The sequence below is a fragment of the Mya arenaria genome, chromosome 5 (genome assembly GCF_026914265.1).
Source record: "Mya arenaria isolate MELC-2E11 chromosome 5, ASM2691426v1".
NCBI classification, from domain to species: domain Eukaryota; kingdom Metazoa; phylum Mollusca; class Bivalvia; order Myida; family Myidae; genus Mya; species Mya arenaria.
Genome location: NC_069126.1, coordinates 36112751 through 36126337, shown reverse-complemented (window position 1 = coordinate 36126337; position 13587 = coordinate 36112751).

Genomic DNA, 13587 nt, shown 5'->3' with positions numbered 1-13587 from the left:
AATATCTTGTGCCAATCACTGAATTAGCTTCGATAGTATCGCTTCAGGCAGCATCAGTAATACAAATTTGTAAAAGGTCCGGTTTAGGTAGGAGTTATATCAGAATGGACATCTCCCCAAGACTTTCAGAGTCCGGCTTTGCTAATGTACACTTAAGATTGACATATATATTGCGCGTAATGATACATTGTGCAGGGAGATAGACACTGGTGAGGACACAGTCAAAAACTGAGATGGTTTATTGACTGCCAGCGATTACATTGCATGTTAAACGTTCTTCACAGAACTACAGTTATTTATCATTCAATATATTTAAAGAACAGCAACATTTGATGCCAAAACTTTGCCCACTATTTAGTATGACTCAGAATTATATTAGTGTATATTAGCGGTTCTTAATTAATGAAGTACATGAAATTAATAAGACTGTAAACTTGAACTTGAACAGACGTGGACATAAAGGTGTTTCATAAAAAAATGTAAACCTACTACATCAAAAACTATCCAAGATAATTGTAAAAAAACTCCTAAAGTGTTTGGATTTGGTTCTTCATTAAGTACAGAAAAGTGTATTCGATCTCAGTGCCGCCTTTGATACTGTGAACCATGACATTCTCCTTGATGTGCTAAACAAGCAGTATGGTGTTTGTGGTCAGCACTGGACTGGGTCACCTCCTATTTACGACCTAGGAGTTGCCGTGTTTGTGTGAACTCAACCCTGTCCTCAACACGTCAGCTATATTGTAGCGTTCCACAAGGCAGCTGTTTAGGACCGTGACTCTACCTAACTTATGCTGGGACACTGTTTGATGTTATTCCAATATCTATTTCACTCTATGGCTTTGCAACTGGCCACACTGCGAACAAACGTTTTAAACCTACATCTGCAATAGCTGAAACTCAAGCAATTCAGGAACTAGAAAGGTGTGCTGTTACAATTACAATTGGAAGAATGGAACTAAACTTAAAATCAATACTTCAAAAACTGAGTTTATTATGTTCGAAAGTAGGCCATAGCTTCATTAATGTAACACAAAAATAATTTGCATAGCAGGAGATGAAGTCAAATTAGGAAGTTGTATCAGATATCTTGGGGCATTTCTTGACGAAACATTAAATTTCAAAGAGCACGTAAAGCGAAAAAGTCGAACTGCCATCTTACATTATTTCAGAATCAAAAGTATTCGAAAATATCCCACCAAAGAAGCTGCAGAAACTCTTGTGTTGTCACTAGTCATTTCTCATCTTGACTATTGTAATGTAATCCTCCACGGAATCGCACAGAGTGAGATTAGCAAATTGAAGCGTATTCAAAATATGTGTGCCAAACTAGGTCTGAATCGCAAGAATTTTAACAGCTCCAAACAAGCTCTTTGTGACCTGTATTGGGTACCAATCAAAGCCACAATTTCATTCAAAATGTTAACCTTCATGTACAACTGCTCTGTTGGTAATTCTCCTGACTACCTTACAGAGACTCTAACAAAACAGACCCCAACACGGAAATAACGGTCGTCCCATCCTGTTAGCGGGTGATATGTTGTGCCATTTAATAAGAGGAGAACTTTCAGAGAAAGAAGTTTTTCTACTGTAGGACCAAATTGTGGAATGAGTTGCCTCTTAGTATTAGAAAATCAGAGACTGTAGAAACTTTTAAGAAGAAACTGAAAACACATTACTTTCGAGACTTTTATGCAATATTTTAGAGACTGTAGTGACTGTGATAGTAACGAAAGTGTATTAAACAGGGGGTCCAACGTGTTTTGTGTTTGCCGAACTTTAAGTGAGAGAATTGTGTGAAGCGGAATAAAATGACGGTGTTCGAAGATATTTGGGTGTTTTGGGAGGATATTTTCACCTGGTAAGTAAGTGTTATCACTTTTCTCGCAATAATACACATACCCGGAGGCCACACGTGTAAGCTTTTTTCAGTTTTTAAACCTATCTTTCTAGAAGCATTAACAAAAAGTTATTGAATGTATAAGCTGAGCGATTAGTTGTTTACAAAATGAAAATAGAGTATTTCGTGACTTGAAACTATGTTTTTTATTCAAAGTGCACCTTTCTTGTACATATGTTAGCTATTTTTCGTTGAATATTTGCATATTTTTTTATTGTTTTCGACGGTAAGTGCACTTACATGGGCACTATACGGCCGATTGTTCTATGTTTAAACACCTTTTATGTTGGGCGAGGAAGTATTATGCAGTTTTTGTGTGATGCAGAATCAGAATAAGCGTGCGTTAATAGAAGTGTAATTTAGACACGGGCTGTAAGACATGTTATTATTTATAACAAAATGTCAACTGAATAGTTCACAAAGACGGTTTTGGTTGAGGATTGCTTGACTTAAATCCATTTAACATGTAGACACTTGATGCGCAGGAAGGTTGACACTTTTAGGTTTTGGACAGTATTGTTCACAAATTTATTAAAGTGTTCCACATGGTTGTATTTCATTAGAACCACAATCATACATATTTGTCTTCCAGTGTTATCCATTGCGACGAACAAACACAGACGTTTGTTTGCTGCTTCTTTGGTTGAGTGAATAGAATCACATTCCTTTTAAGAATGTCCTGACACAAGGAACTTTTAAATAAGGATTTGAGTTGTGGTACTTCTGAAAGTGTGTACAGAAAGGATAATGTAACATACTAGTTTCGGTCTTGCCTGATAGGTGTCAGAGATATACACAATCTCTTGCACATTACTTTTTTAAACAAATTGACATAGTGTTTTTCACGAGACATGAAGCTATCTCGGAAAAGCCTTGTTTGCACTGGGTCTCATACCGAATGTGACAAAAGACTTGTTTATCTCGCAACTTGGCTAAATTGTAGCAACATAGTTTTCTACAGTAGTATAGCTCACTGACCAATGAACATGGAGTTGTAAGCACTGCCTGCAAGTCAAACGTTTCAATATAAACATTACTGCCAGCGTTTGCTTTCTCTTTGTTCTTTTCTTCTCTTGCCTTTATATTATTCAATGTTGGTTTAAACAATATGTATTGTATATAAGTACATTTAGCAAAGACATAAATTACATACATGATAATAAAGGATTGAGGAGATAGCTTAGAGCTAATATTTATATCTCTCTCCTCTAACTGATGTTCTTCATATTCCTTGGTCAAGTTTTCATTAATAGTAACAGCTGCTTGCTTTCTTTTATATAATTCAGACAAAGAATTGGTCATGTTTTGGCTTGTAGGAAAAAAAGATTGTAAGATTTTTTTTTTAACTTTTCAATTTCACTGGTGAACTGCTCTGTACCGGACACTTGATCTATGGTTTTGTTTGAACATTGTTCATTGTTTTTCAACGTAAACGAACACAGGTTAATTTGTACTTATTTCTGATACATAATTAGTTATAAATTCATTTTCTCTTTCTCTTATTGCACTGAAAAAGCAGTTTCCATTCCCACAGACATTAACTCTCTTACCTTCATTGCTGGAAAGCAAGTCATGATATGTGTGACCGTCTTACTATTGTTTGCACTGTATGTAACTTTATACTCGTAAGCTTGGCTCTTTCCAAGAGGCTTGGGTCACTTATTGTCTGTTTGTGTCTCTTATTTTTTTAAATCGTTAAACGGTTTATTGGTTTTTGATGGTCCCTGTCTTTCCCGCTTCTCTTTTAGTCTTCATTTGCTTGATCTTGATATGTTTCGGAATTTTCTTTCACGCTTTTTCTCGCTGAAACCTCTGTTTTCCGTTTATTTTTCCCTAATACAGTATCATTTTCTAATACAGTGGAACTCCTTGCTCGGTTTGTAGGTTTCATCATGAAAGATGTCATTGTAACCCTTTTCACTTGGATCTATTAATTTTAAGTTGACCTTTATCCTCAGTCCTTGACGCCTTTGTATATCTGCTAATAAGAATCATCTTCAGAGTCGGAACTCTGTATAGAAGGCTCGCCATGAATAGTATCTGCATATACATGTATTGAAATGTGTAATACCACTTTGATCAGCAATTGGTGTCGCATAGTAGATATTCTCATCTGTCCATGCAATGCCATCTTTCTGAAACATGATATAACTACCTTACTAAATTTATAGAAATTTTTAAGATATATATTACGCTAAATACACATTCCATAGTACATGTCGCAATGCAAAATTAGAACAGACAGTTATTTCTAAAATACCACAATTTAACAGAATATTAATATATTCAGTTATATTTAACGCACCCAAATAAAAGTTATAACTATTATTACTATTTTGCTTTGCAGTTTACGAAAACATTACTTATATTTGTTTTTGTATCCATACCTCCCTGCTAAATCTTCTGTCTTTATGAACAAATAACAACTTCTCGAATGCGTATGTGGTGTAATCCTATGTCACAGAAAGTGACAATACCCTATCGGACACTTGTGTTACTTGATATCACAGTTATCAGTAGTTAATTTGTAGAAAGTTATCAGTACATAAAGGTATCATCTGTTATATTGTAAAATGTTAACATTTTAGTCTAAATAATTTATGCAAAAAAACAACCATATGCCACTTGGTCACTTATTACACACTTTGCAAACTTATTTAGTTAAACTAATTTTATGCAAGAAGGTACCACAAGTCATATGGCTCCCTTTAGCTTCGCAATATGTATCACATGCTTTCGAATCGTTTCCAGCATTAAGAAACCACATGCCATAAGGCTCCTTTTTGCGTAAAAAATATATCAAATAAGTAAAATTATTTTAATGAAGAAAGGTACCAGGTGTCGTATAGCACCTTCTTGCATACACCAGATGGCGTATGGTACTTATATCCACCAATCAAAAGCACCAATTTCACTTGGTACTAAACTGCACGAATCTATATATCTGTCAATATTCAATATTCAGGGGAGATTTTTAGATAAGGTAGCAAATAGTTATTTCTAACTACACTTAGTGAAAATATAATTTTGAACAAAATGTTGTTCGGTACCTTTTTGCACCAATGGGACGATGTACGAGAAAGTAATCTAAGTAATTATAATAATTCAAATAGTATTTATTATCAGAAATGAGCATTTATGATATATGGAGATTGATCTCAAATGAGTGTTTATTTTGTATCTGTACCGTTTCTTTCCCAAGTAGCTCGGCCACGCTACCTTAAATTAAACTACAACATATTCTCGGACTGCATTGTCCCAAGAATTAAGTATGGAATCAGTAATATATACATGCGCTTAACAATGATTGGTAACAAAACCAAATGATTGGAAATAATCATTATGGTTCAAAAATCAATGTTTAATTATCCAAGACCAGAGAACGTACCAACAGTAAAATTACAACACCTATGCTATATCTTCAAAGAGGACCAGCACACAAAACGTTCACAAACCAATCTAACAATATATCAGTGAAACCGAAAGTCCTAATTGTATAGCTTGTACAGGGAATCAAACCATTGACCCTGTTCCGTCTGTGTCGCAATGACCTAGGCTTACTAAGAGGCCAAAAAGAAACCACTTGGATGTCCGAACCTAAAAGCTGTAGCGCATTTTTTTCACTTGAATTCTCCTATAGTATCCAATAGCTCAGAACCCGCCATAAGCCAGAAAACTAATAATCCGGTATGTGTGTAAACTTTTTTATACTCGCAGTCGGGCCTCGCCCATTCGGCGAGTGCTCCGTAAAGATTGTTAGTCATTTTCGGATTTTGGAGCATTGGCACAAACAGAATGTAACCCTGGTTAGAGCTACCCTGGATCTTTAACGTGCACAAGTGTGAAGCACTGCCACACGGGACCCCCATTTAACGTCCCTCCCGGAAGACGATAAATATTTTTTTAGTGATGCGACGGGGAAACGAAACTGCGACCCCTGGATTTATAATGAAGTATGTTACCACTAGATCACGGATCCGCCGCACTTACCATTCCTTTGCCTTTAGCAAGTTTTATACCCTAACATGACCAAAACGGAAAAATCCATTTTAACAAACCCTATGGGTGAAACTATTATATATAACTCATCCTAAAGCAGTAATAGCGATAACAGCGGAACTCGTAAAAATCAAACACTTTATAAATTTCACTGAAACAGAAATGTTTATTTTCCAGGCTCCGGACTACATGATTTCAGGATCATTACATACCGAATTGTATAACGAATTCATTTTCACGCGATAAAAACGATGCTTTGTCGAGTTTAATTTCGTTTTTGATAACAAATTAACAAGAATTTAAGATTCTATTTATGACGTAACTCATTTACGGTCGAAATCTAAGTCAAAGTTTCTTCAATACACATTCTCCTGTCCTAGTGCGAATAGTTTACATGGAGTGCTATAAGAATGCTTCATCCGCAGGAAATAAAATATAAAAATAATCAACATTTTATTTACAATAAAACACATACATAGTGTGTCAATTATCAACCGATTGTCAAAGGTTTCCCTTGAAAACAACAAAAATACGTAAAATTAATTCAATTAAAAAAAAATAAAATAAGAAGGGCATTGTCATAACTGCGTGGCGTCATTAGTAATCACGCGAGTGTGCACATACATTTGGCGGTTGAAGTTTAAAATGACCGCATTCACTTTCAATAGTGCGAAGTCGTTTTGTAGCTGGCTACAAAGGTCAAGGTAGATGGTTTTGATAAACATAATTTTATATGGAACGAAACAAACAGTATGACAAACTAGACACATTTGACCTAGACCGTAGAAATGTTGAACAAGAACGTTATTTATCAAATGCATTTTCTTAATAGTTTAAGAAGTCAATACACTATGTACGATAGTACATTGCTCAGTTAGTCAACACTGCTGTTGGAGTTCAAAAGGAAACCCTTGTGCAATACCCCCTCTAAACCACCAGATTCGATGTAATAAACATAATGGACATCAACATCATTTAGCATTTGAAAATTGTATAAGCAAATGTTTCTACCGAGTGCATTTGTTAAAATAGGTCAACTTCGCTCCTGCTATTTCAGGCTTTAAAATGGTCTGCCTCTTTGACATAAGAATTCTGAAGCTATAATCTCTGTACTATTCTTTATATGTCATAGGGCAGGTGAGCACCTTCGGAACCATACACAGTCAAACCGACTTGGTTCTGAATGAAGCTTTCTTTTCGAACCTATACAATAGGTCACTATGAATGTCTAATGTTTATTCTGATCTTTCTGTATGAACAAAGTTGTGTCTCAGTAACTTGTAATCATTAACAATTCTTATGTAATGTGTAAGTTTGAAGTGTTGTTGTTACTTTTAGCCAGATTGTTAACGATAACTTCTGAACACTTCTGAATGTATTGATGAATTCAAAGGAGAAAATAGGTGGAGATTAACTGAAAGCAAAAAAAAACGAGAGAAAAGAAGAAATATAACTCCTTTGTTGAATCGATGATCGATTATGACCAAACATAATCGATTGTCGCCAATTTCAGGCCTTACTAATCAATTTTCGATTACAATCGATCATGGGAACATCAATATATGTAGTAGTAAACATCAAGAACTGAATTCTATAAGTATAAAGGAGTTGACACAAAATTCTAGTCATTTACTCTTTATCATCTCTTAAAGTCAATTGGCACTGCTTTTAGTAACAACGTCAACTTTTTCATACATGTATATTCAATGTTCAAAATATATAGGGCAGATGAAAAAACGTCATTGTTTTCTGAGCATTTTATATTTTTTCCAGAATGTAACTATTGTGCTCTAAGGTCAGACCTCTGATGTACACAGATGTGAAATGAAAGGTCCAAACAGATGGCTTTGAATTTTAAATAAATTGTTGGGGTATTTTACCTCTGTTGAGCAGTCATATCTCAACATCTTGTAGGGCTTGGTCGGCTCATGTCACCTGATGCTGGCATGCTTCTGTCATTTTGGAGGACAATAATGCACTTCACTGTAGTCGGGTGCCCTCGGCACGATAGAGCACAAACATTCACTTTTCCAGGAGCGGTCTCTCTGAGGACATCTTCAATCTGAATGTAGCATTCATGAACCCAAAAATTGTCAACTTTATTCAAAATGTTGAGTATAACATTATGATACCTGTCAGAGTGTCAAAACTAGAGTTTGAAAAATATGTGAAAAATATGTAGAAATATTATTTCCATACATTTGTTCATCTACCTTAACTATGGTTATGATATCATGTTGATAACATAATAATGTAAACAAAATTAAATGTCAGCATACTATAAATGGAAATTTAAAGACAACAAGGGCCATTACTCTGATTTTACTCTGCAGAGGGAAACAAAACCCCAGCTGTGCACAACTTCTCCACCGCATTAACATTTCCATGGGTTTCATGACTTTATGTGATACAGTTTTGGAGTTTTGATTAACACATGTCTAGAAATGCAATTTTTTATTAACTCAAGGGCAATAACTCTGACTTTACTAAGTGCTTCTTAGGCTGGCTCTTAGTTAAATAGTTTTTGAGTTTTGAGCAACACAAATCCAGTGAGTCCACAAATGTCAATTATTGCAAATTCAAGGAACTTTCCTCTGGTTTTACTAAGTGCAGCGAGAAACAGAATCCAGGTGCAAACTTCATAGCCTTGTGCGCCAGTCTATTGTTTACATGCCCTCCAGGTCTGGGGAATAGTGGGGACTTTGACTTTTGGTCCAGCCAAACCCAGGTAAAATCCCCACCCTGCAGGGACAAACTGCCGGTAAAATGCCCGCTAAATACCCCCGCACCCGCGGGACATCCTAGGTAAGTCCCATTTCCCGCTATTTCAGGCTCGAATACAAAACCATCGCACTTACTCAGCACTGCGGGGCCACCCGGAAGGTAAACACACGGTCCATTTCCCCTGCTATCCCCGGTATACCCCCGAACTTTTGGGGCCGTGGTTACAATTGATTGGTGCATAAAGCTTTTCCACTTTGTTCGACCACTATATATATATTGATGTCAATCATGAAATAGTATGTTGTAATTCAAAACGCTGAATTTTATTGTATAGGCGCCACACTAGCGAAGTGAACTTTACATTACAATATACGAATTTATTCTGCAATATCGGTAAAAAATAAAACAATAGCCATATATGTCAAACATTATACCCTTATTTTCGCTTTGTCAATATATGTGGAAGATAGAAAGTGAAGACAAACATATAAACCTTTAAACCGCAGTAAGATTTCATAAAGAAGACTGCCCATCTTGGCCTTGACCTAAACATACAGGTTTCTACTACTGACCAAGAGCAACCTAGCATAAAAGTTTCATTTTTACATAAAAAAACTGTTCCAATTTATTGTTTTTATAAGAATGTTGACCTTGACCTGATAATAAAAACGATAGGGGTCAAATACTGGTCGAAGGAAACCTAAACCTCAGGTTTTATTTTTATACCAGTCAAACAATTCAGTAGTTATTACTCAGACAAGACATGGCCTACCAACTGACAGAAAGCAGGTGTTCTAAAAGTTATTAATTGTCCATCCTGAAATAGCAGTGTTCTGTTTTAATACAAGGAATTCATACTCAGAGCAGGACAATGAGGCTTAAACTCCTTTCAAATCTGTTTCCCAAGTCATTTTTATTCCATTTAACTACCTACTGTTTTTAAGCAAATGTCAAAGCAAAAAAAAATGTTTACCTCTCTAAAATATTCTGAAGGCAAATGCTCTCAACCCTGATTTCACCCAACATCTGCAAAAATTTATGCTTCGTTTTAGAAGATGTGCCATGAAAACTCGGTGCGTATATAAAACATCAAATAAGAACAACTTTGTCCCATACCTGGGTCAGGCGATGTCACCTTACATTTCAAATTATATAACCGATTGATAACCCATTGACAAGAAATACACATCATCACCGTTCAAAGGGTAAAGAAATATACACACTGAGAGTCATCCCCAGGGTAAAGAAATACACAAATGGAGTAGTCCCCAGGGTAAAGATATACACATTGACAGTCGTCCCCACGGTAAAATACACACATGTAGAGTCATCCCCAGGGTAAAAAATACACACATGGAGAGGCGTACACAGGGTAAAGAAATACACACATGGAGAGTCAAACCCATGGTAAAATACACACATGTAGAGTCGTTCCCAGGGTAAAGAAATACACACATGGAGAGTCGTCCCGAGGGTAAAGAAATACATAAAAAGTCGTCCGCAGGGCCAAGAAATACACCCATGGAGAGTCGTTCCCTGGGTAAAGAAATACACACATGGAGAGTCGTCCCCAGGGGCTATATATACATGCATTAAGAATAGTCTCCAGGGACACGATATGCACACATGGAAAATCGTCGCCAGGGCACGAAATACACAATGAAAAGGGGCACGATCATACAGTAAGTGTTCGCAGAGTTTTGCAGAGTTTAAAACCCCTCTGTTGAACGCCACATTTGTAATTCTTCAGTCGACTGATCACTCTCTGATGGCCTATGACCAAACTCCGCAAAACACGGACAAATGTGTTGTCAGTGATATCGAAAAACCACTAAGGGAAACAGAATGTGGGTCTAAATCGTCGAGAGTATTGTACTTGCCCCTGTGGACTCAAGTATTTCGTGTCAAAGTGGAAATTATTTGCAAACACCTTAACGTCATTGTTTTAAGCCAAGTGATGGCACAGGAAATTTATTAAGTAATCAAAGGCCCAACATACGTGACATATAAAATAAAACAAATAATATACAATATTTTTAAACGTAAACGGATTTATGAAGGATATTCCGCAATGGCTGCCATATTGTTTACAAAAAAATGCAATGGTTTTGTTAAAACCTAGCTTTTGCGCAACTGAAATTTATTTCGTGATATGAAGTTTTTTAAATGAATATATGCATAATAATATAAGTGTTAATTGTTTTAAAAAAGTTTTGTTCATTAGCTCTATAAGAATAATGAATTTAAAGATTGGTAAATTGTGGTTTTGAAATGCAAAGTAACTATTGAATGTATTTAGGAAGTTATGAATGAAAAGCTTTAGATAAATATGTGGTTTAGTGTCAATGGATGTTATTTTTTGTGTTAATTCATTGCATTAAAAACTACAACTTGAATTGTACACTCACTGTCAAATATCCTCCATTTCAAACTGTCCAAAAAGTAGTTCCATGCACATGTAGTAATATGTGGTCAAGATTTGGAAGTAAAGGCCATAATCAAAACATCACATGGAAAAGCCATCACAGTATGAACATAAACAATGTCACGATTTTCAGAACGTTTTTTTTTTCTTATATACCAAATTCACCATACATCGCTAACTACCAACATAGTTTTAAAAGAAATACTTTCATAAAATATTTTGTTGCGATCAGAGGACCTCAATTGTCAGCCATGATGGAAAATTTGGTTCCCGTTCCCGTTCGTACAAGAACGTACCGAAGGATTTGCTTAAAAACAATTACTTCCGGCTATTTTAACCGGATACAAAGTAGTTCTCCAAGGATGTTAAATTAAAGGAAAATTAAAATATTTTGTGTAAAACTCTGTGTATCAGATTATAACTGAGTGTTTTAAAGACTTTATTTATAAAATAAATTTCAAATTCTTTAAATTTTAAAAAATGGAAGTGGCGCAATTATTTAAAATTAAGCGTGAATCGGTCGGAGAATTGACGAAGAATGTAAACAAACAGCAAAACAGTTTTTTATGAAGAATTTCGTACACAATTAGTACTTTCCACCCATTTTTTGGCCTTCAAGTGTATTAACATATCGTAATGATATTCTTACATTTATTTTCAAACGCGATCAAAATTTGATTAAGGCATACTATTACCTTGTGTAACACAAGACAATCGAGAATTTTTGAAAATCTAAAATGGCTTACTCATTTTGAACATAATATCACGTGTGTTTGCGTATACTGGAGAATTTTCACATTCGTACAGAAAATAAAAGTCCCTTGGCCCTACACTGATTTTCACACTGTTAGATTATTAGATTAGCAGTGTCTGTTACATTTATTAGGAAAAACGAAACCTCAGATAGGATATGTTTTTACTGAATAAAGAGACTTTCAACTCAAAATATGTCTATATAGTACTGTCATTTTAAATACAAAACATTGCATTTAAATTCATATGTTTAGTTATTTTATAAAAGTTTACAAATTTGGATGACATCCCTTTATTTAAGATTTTTAAATTTTATTGAATCATATCATTTCGGTTTGCGGAATAACCTTAAATAGTTACATTTTTCTGTGTGGTGAACGAAGAATATCGATCACGAACGTTGCTTACATTTCGTGTTTAACCAAACTTACATCATATACGGGAATGTCATTGTAAAAGCAAATACTAATTTCGCTGTAATACTCGGCCATGCAAAACTACCTACACTTTATTTTAATTGAGAAATACAGAATAAACACTTCTTTATATTATAAAATTCCGACTTCAGCCATGTTCTTGCGCGCAAAAATACGTCATCGGTTGCATTATACCATATTATATTGACATACATCGGTTACTTTCCTTACATTAGCGATGTGAAAATCGAACGGAAATGCGGGTTTGGATATCATCATTTTCTTGAAGATGTATTTAGCATTTATTGTAAGATTATACAATATAGGAAGAAGAGGGCTCTTACTAAAATATGGGCCATAAAACCGTACTGTACAACTAATTTGGATATCATCAATTTCTTGAAGATGTATTTATCATTTATTGTAAGATTATACAATATAGGAAGAAGAGGGCTCTTACTAAAATATGGGCCATAAAACCGTACTGTACACCTCTTTGATATCCCCTTAAGAATAAACTAGTATTTGTCAATACTATATACGCATGTATGTTTAGTTAATCTTAAACATAAACTATCATGTATTTCCCATTATAATCAAATATATGATTGGGAATTTTATTTATTTTATTGAACTATTATTTGTTTTAATAAGTTCGTGTACGGCAGACAAAAAAATCGGCTATTGGTCCACTTTTTACAACTACACATTATGTTTTATTGAAAAGAACATCAAAATATATTTAAAACAGATTAAAACATCAAATGAAAGATGAACATTACGATGGTTCAGTCCGAGTTTTAGTAATAGCCGGCAGAGTGACTTGCAAAAAATGAACTTGAAACTACACGGACTTAATATAAGGATGACCAATTATGGCCAAGGTCACTTTTGTGATGTTTAAAACGTCATACGACAAATGATCGTTACATGTCATCTCAATAACTCACATTTTGCTCGATTAACTACCGTAGTTTTGGCAGAAATGTTGACTTTGCAGCGCATAAATCATTGTGCGTAGGAATTCAACACGGCTATTTCTAAAACCCGGTACCTTCACGTCTTCAACTGTTTTAAGTATTTCTGTATTTATATTCATTGCATTGGTAATACTAGAATTATATTTTCTTTCTAAAATAAGCTATATTCTTTCAAAAGTACGGACGATAATTGTTTGCCGTACATCTGCAGTATACAACTCCTTCACGACAAGTGTAAAACGAATTAAACTTCAATTACTTACGTTAAAAGTGGCATTTTTGTTCTATATATGAGATACATTGTATTGCATTATGATTATATGCAAGAAATATATAGTGTACGGTACGGTGTTGAGGCGGCCAGGGTTTTAGACATAGCCATTAAAAACG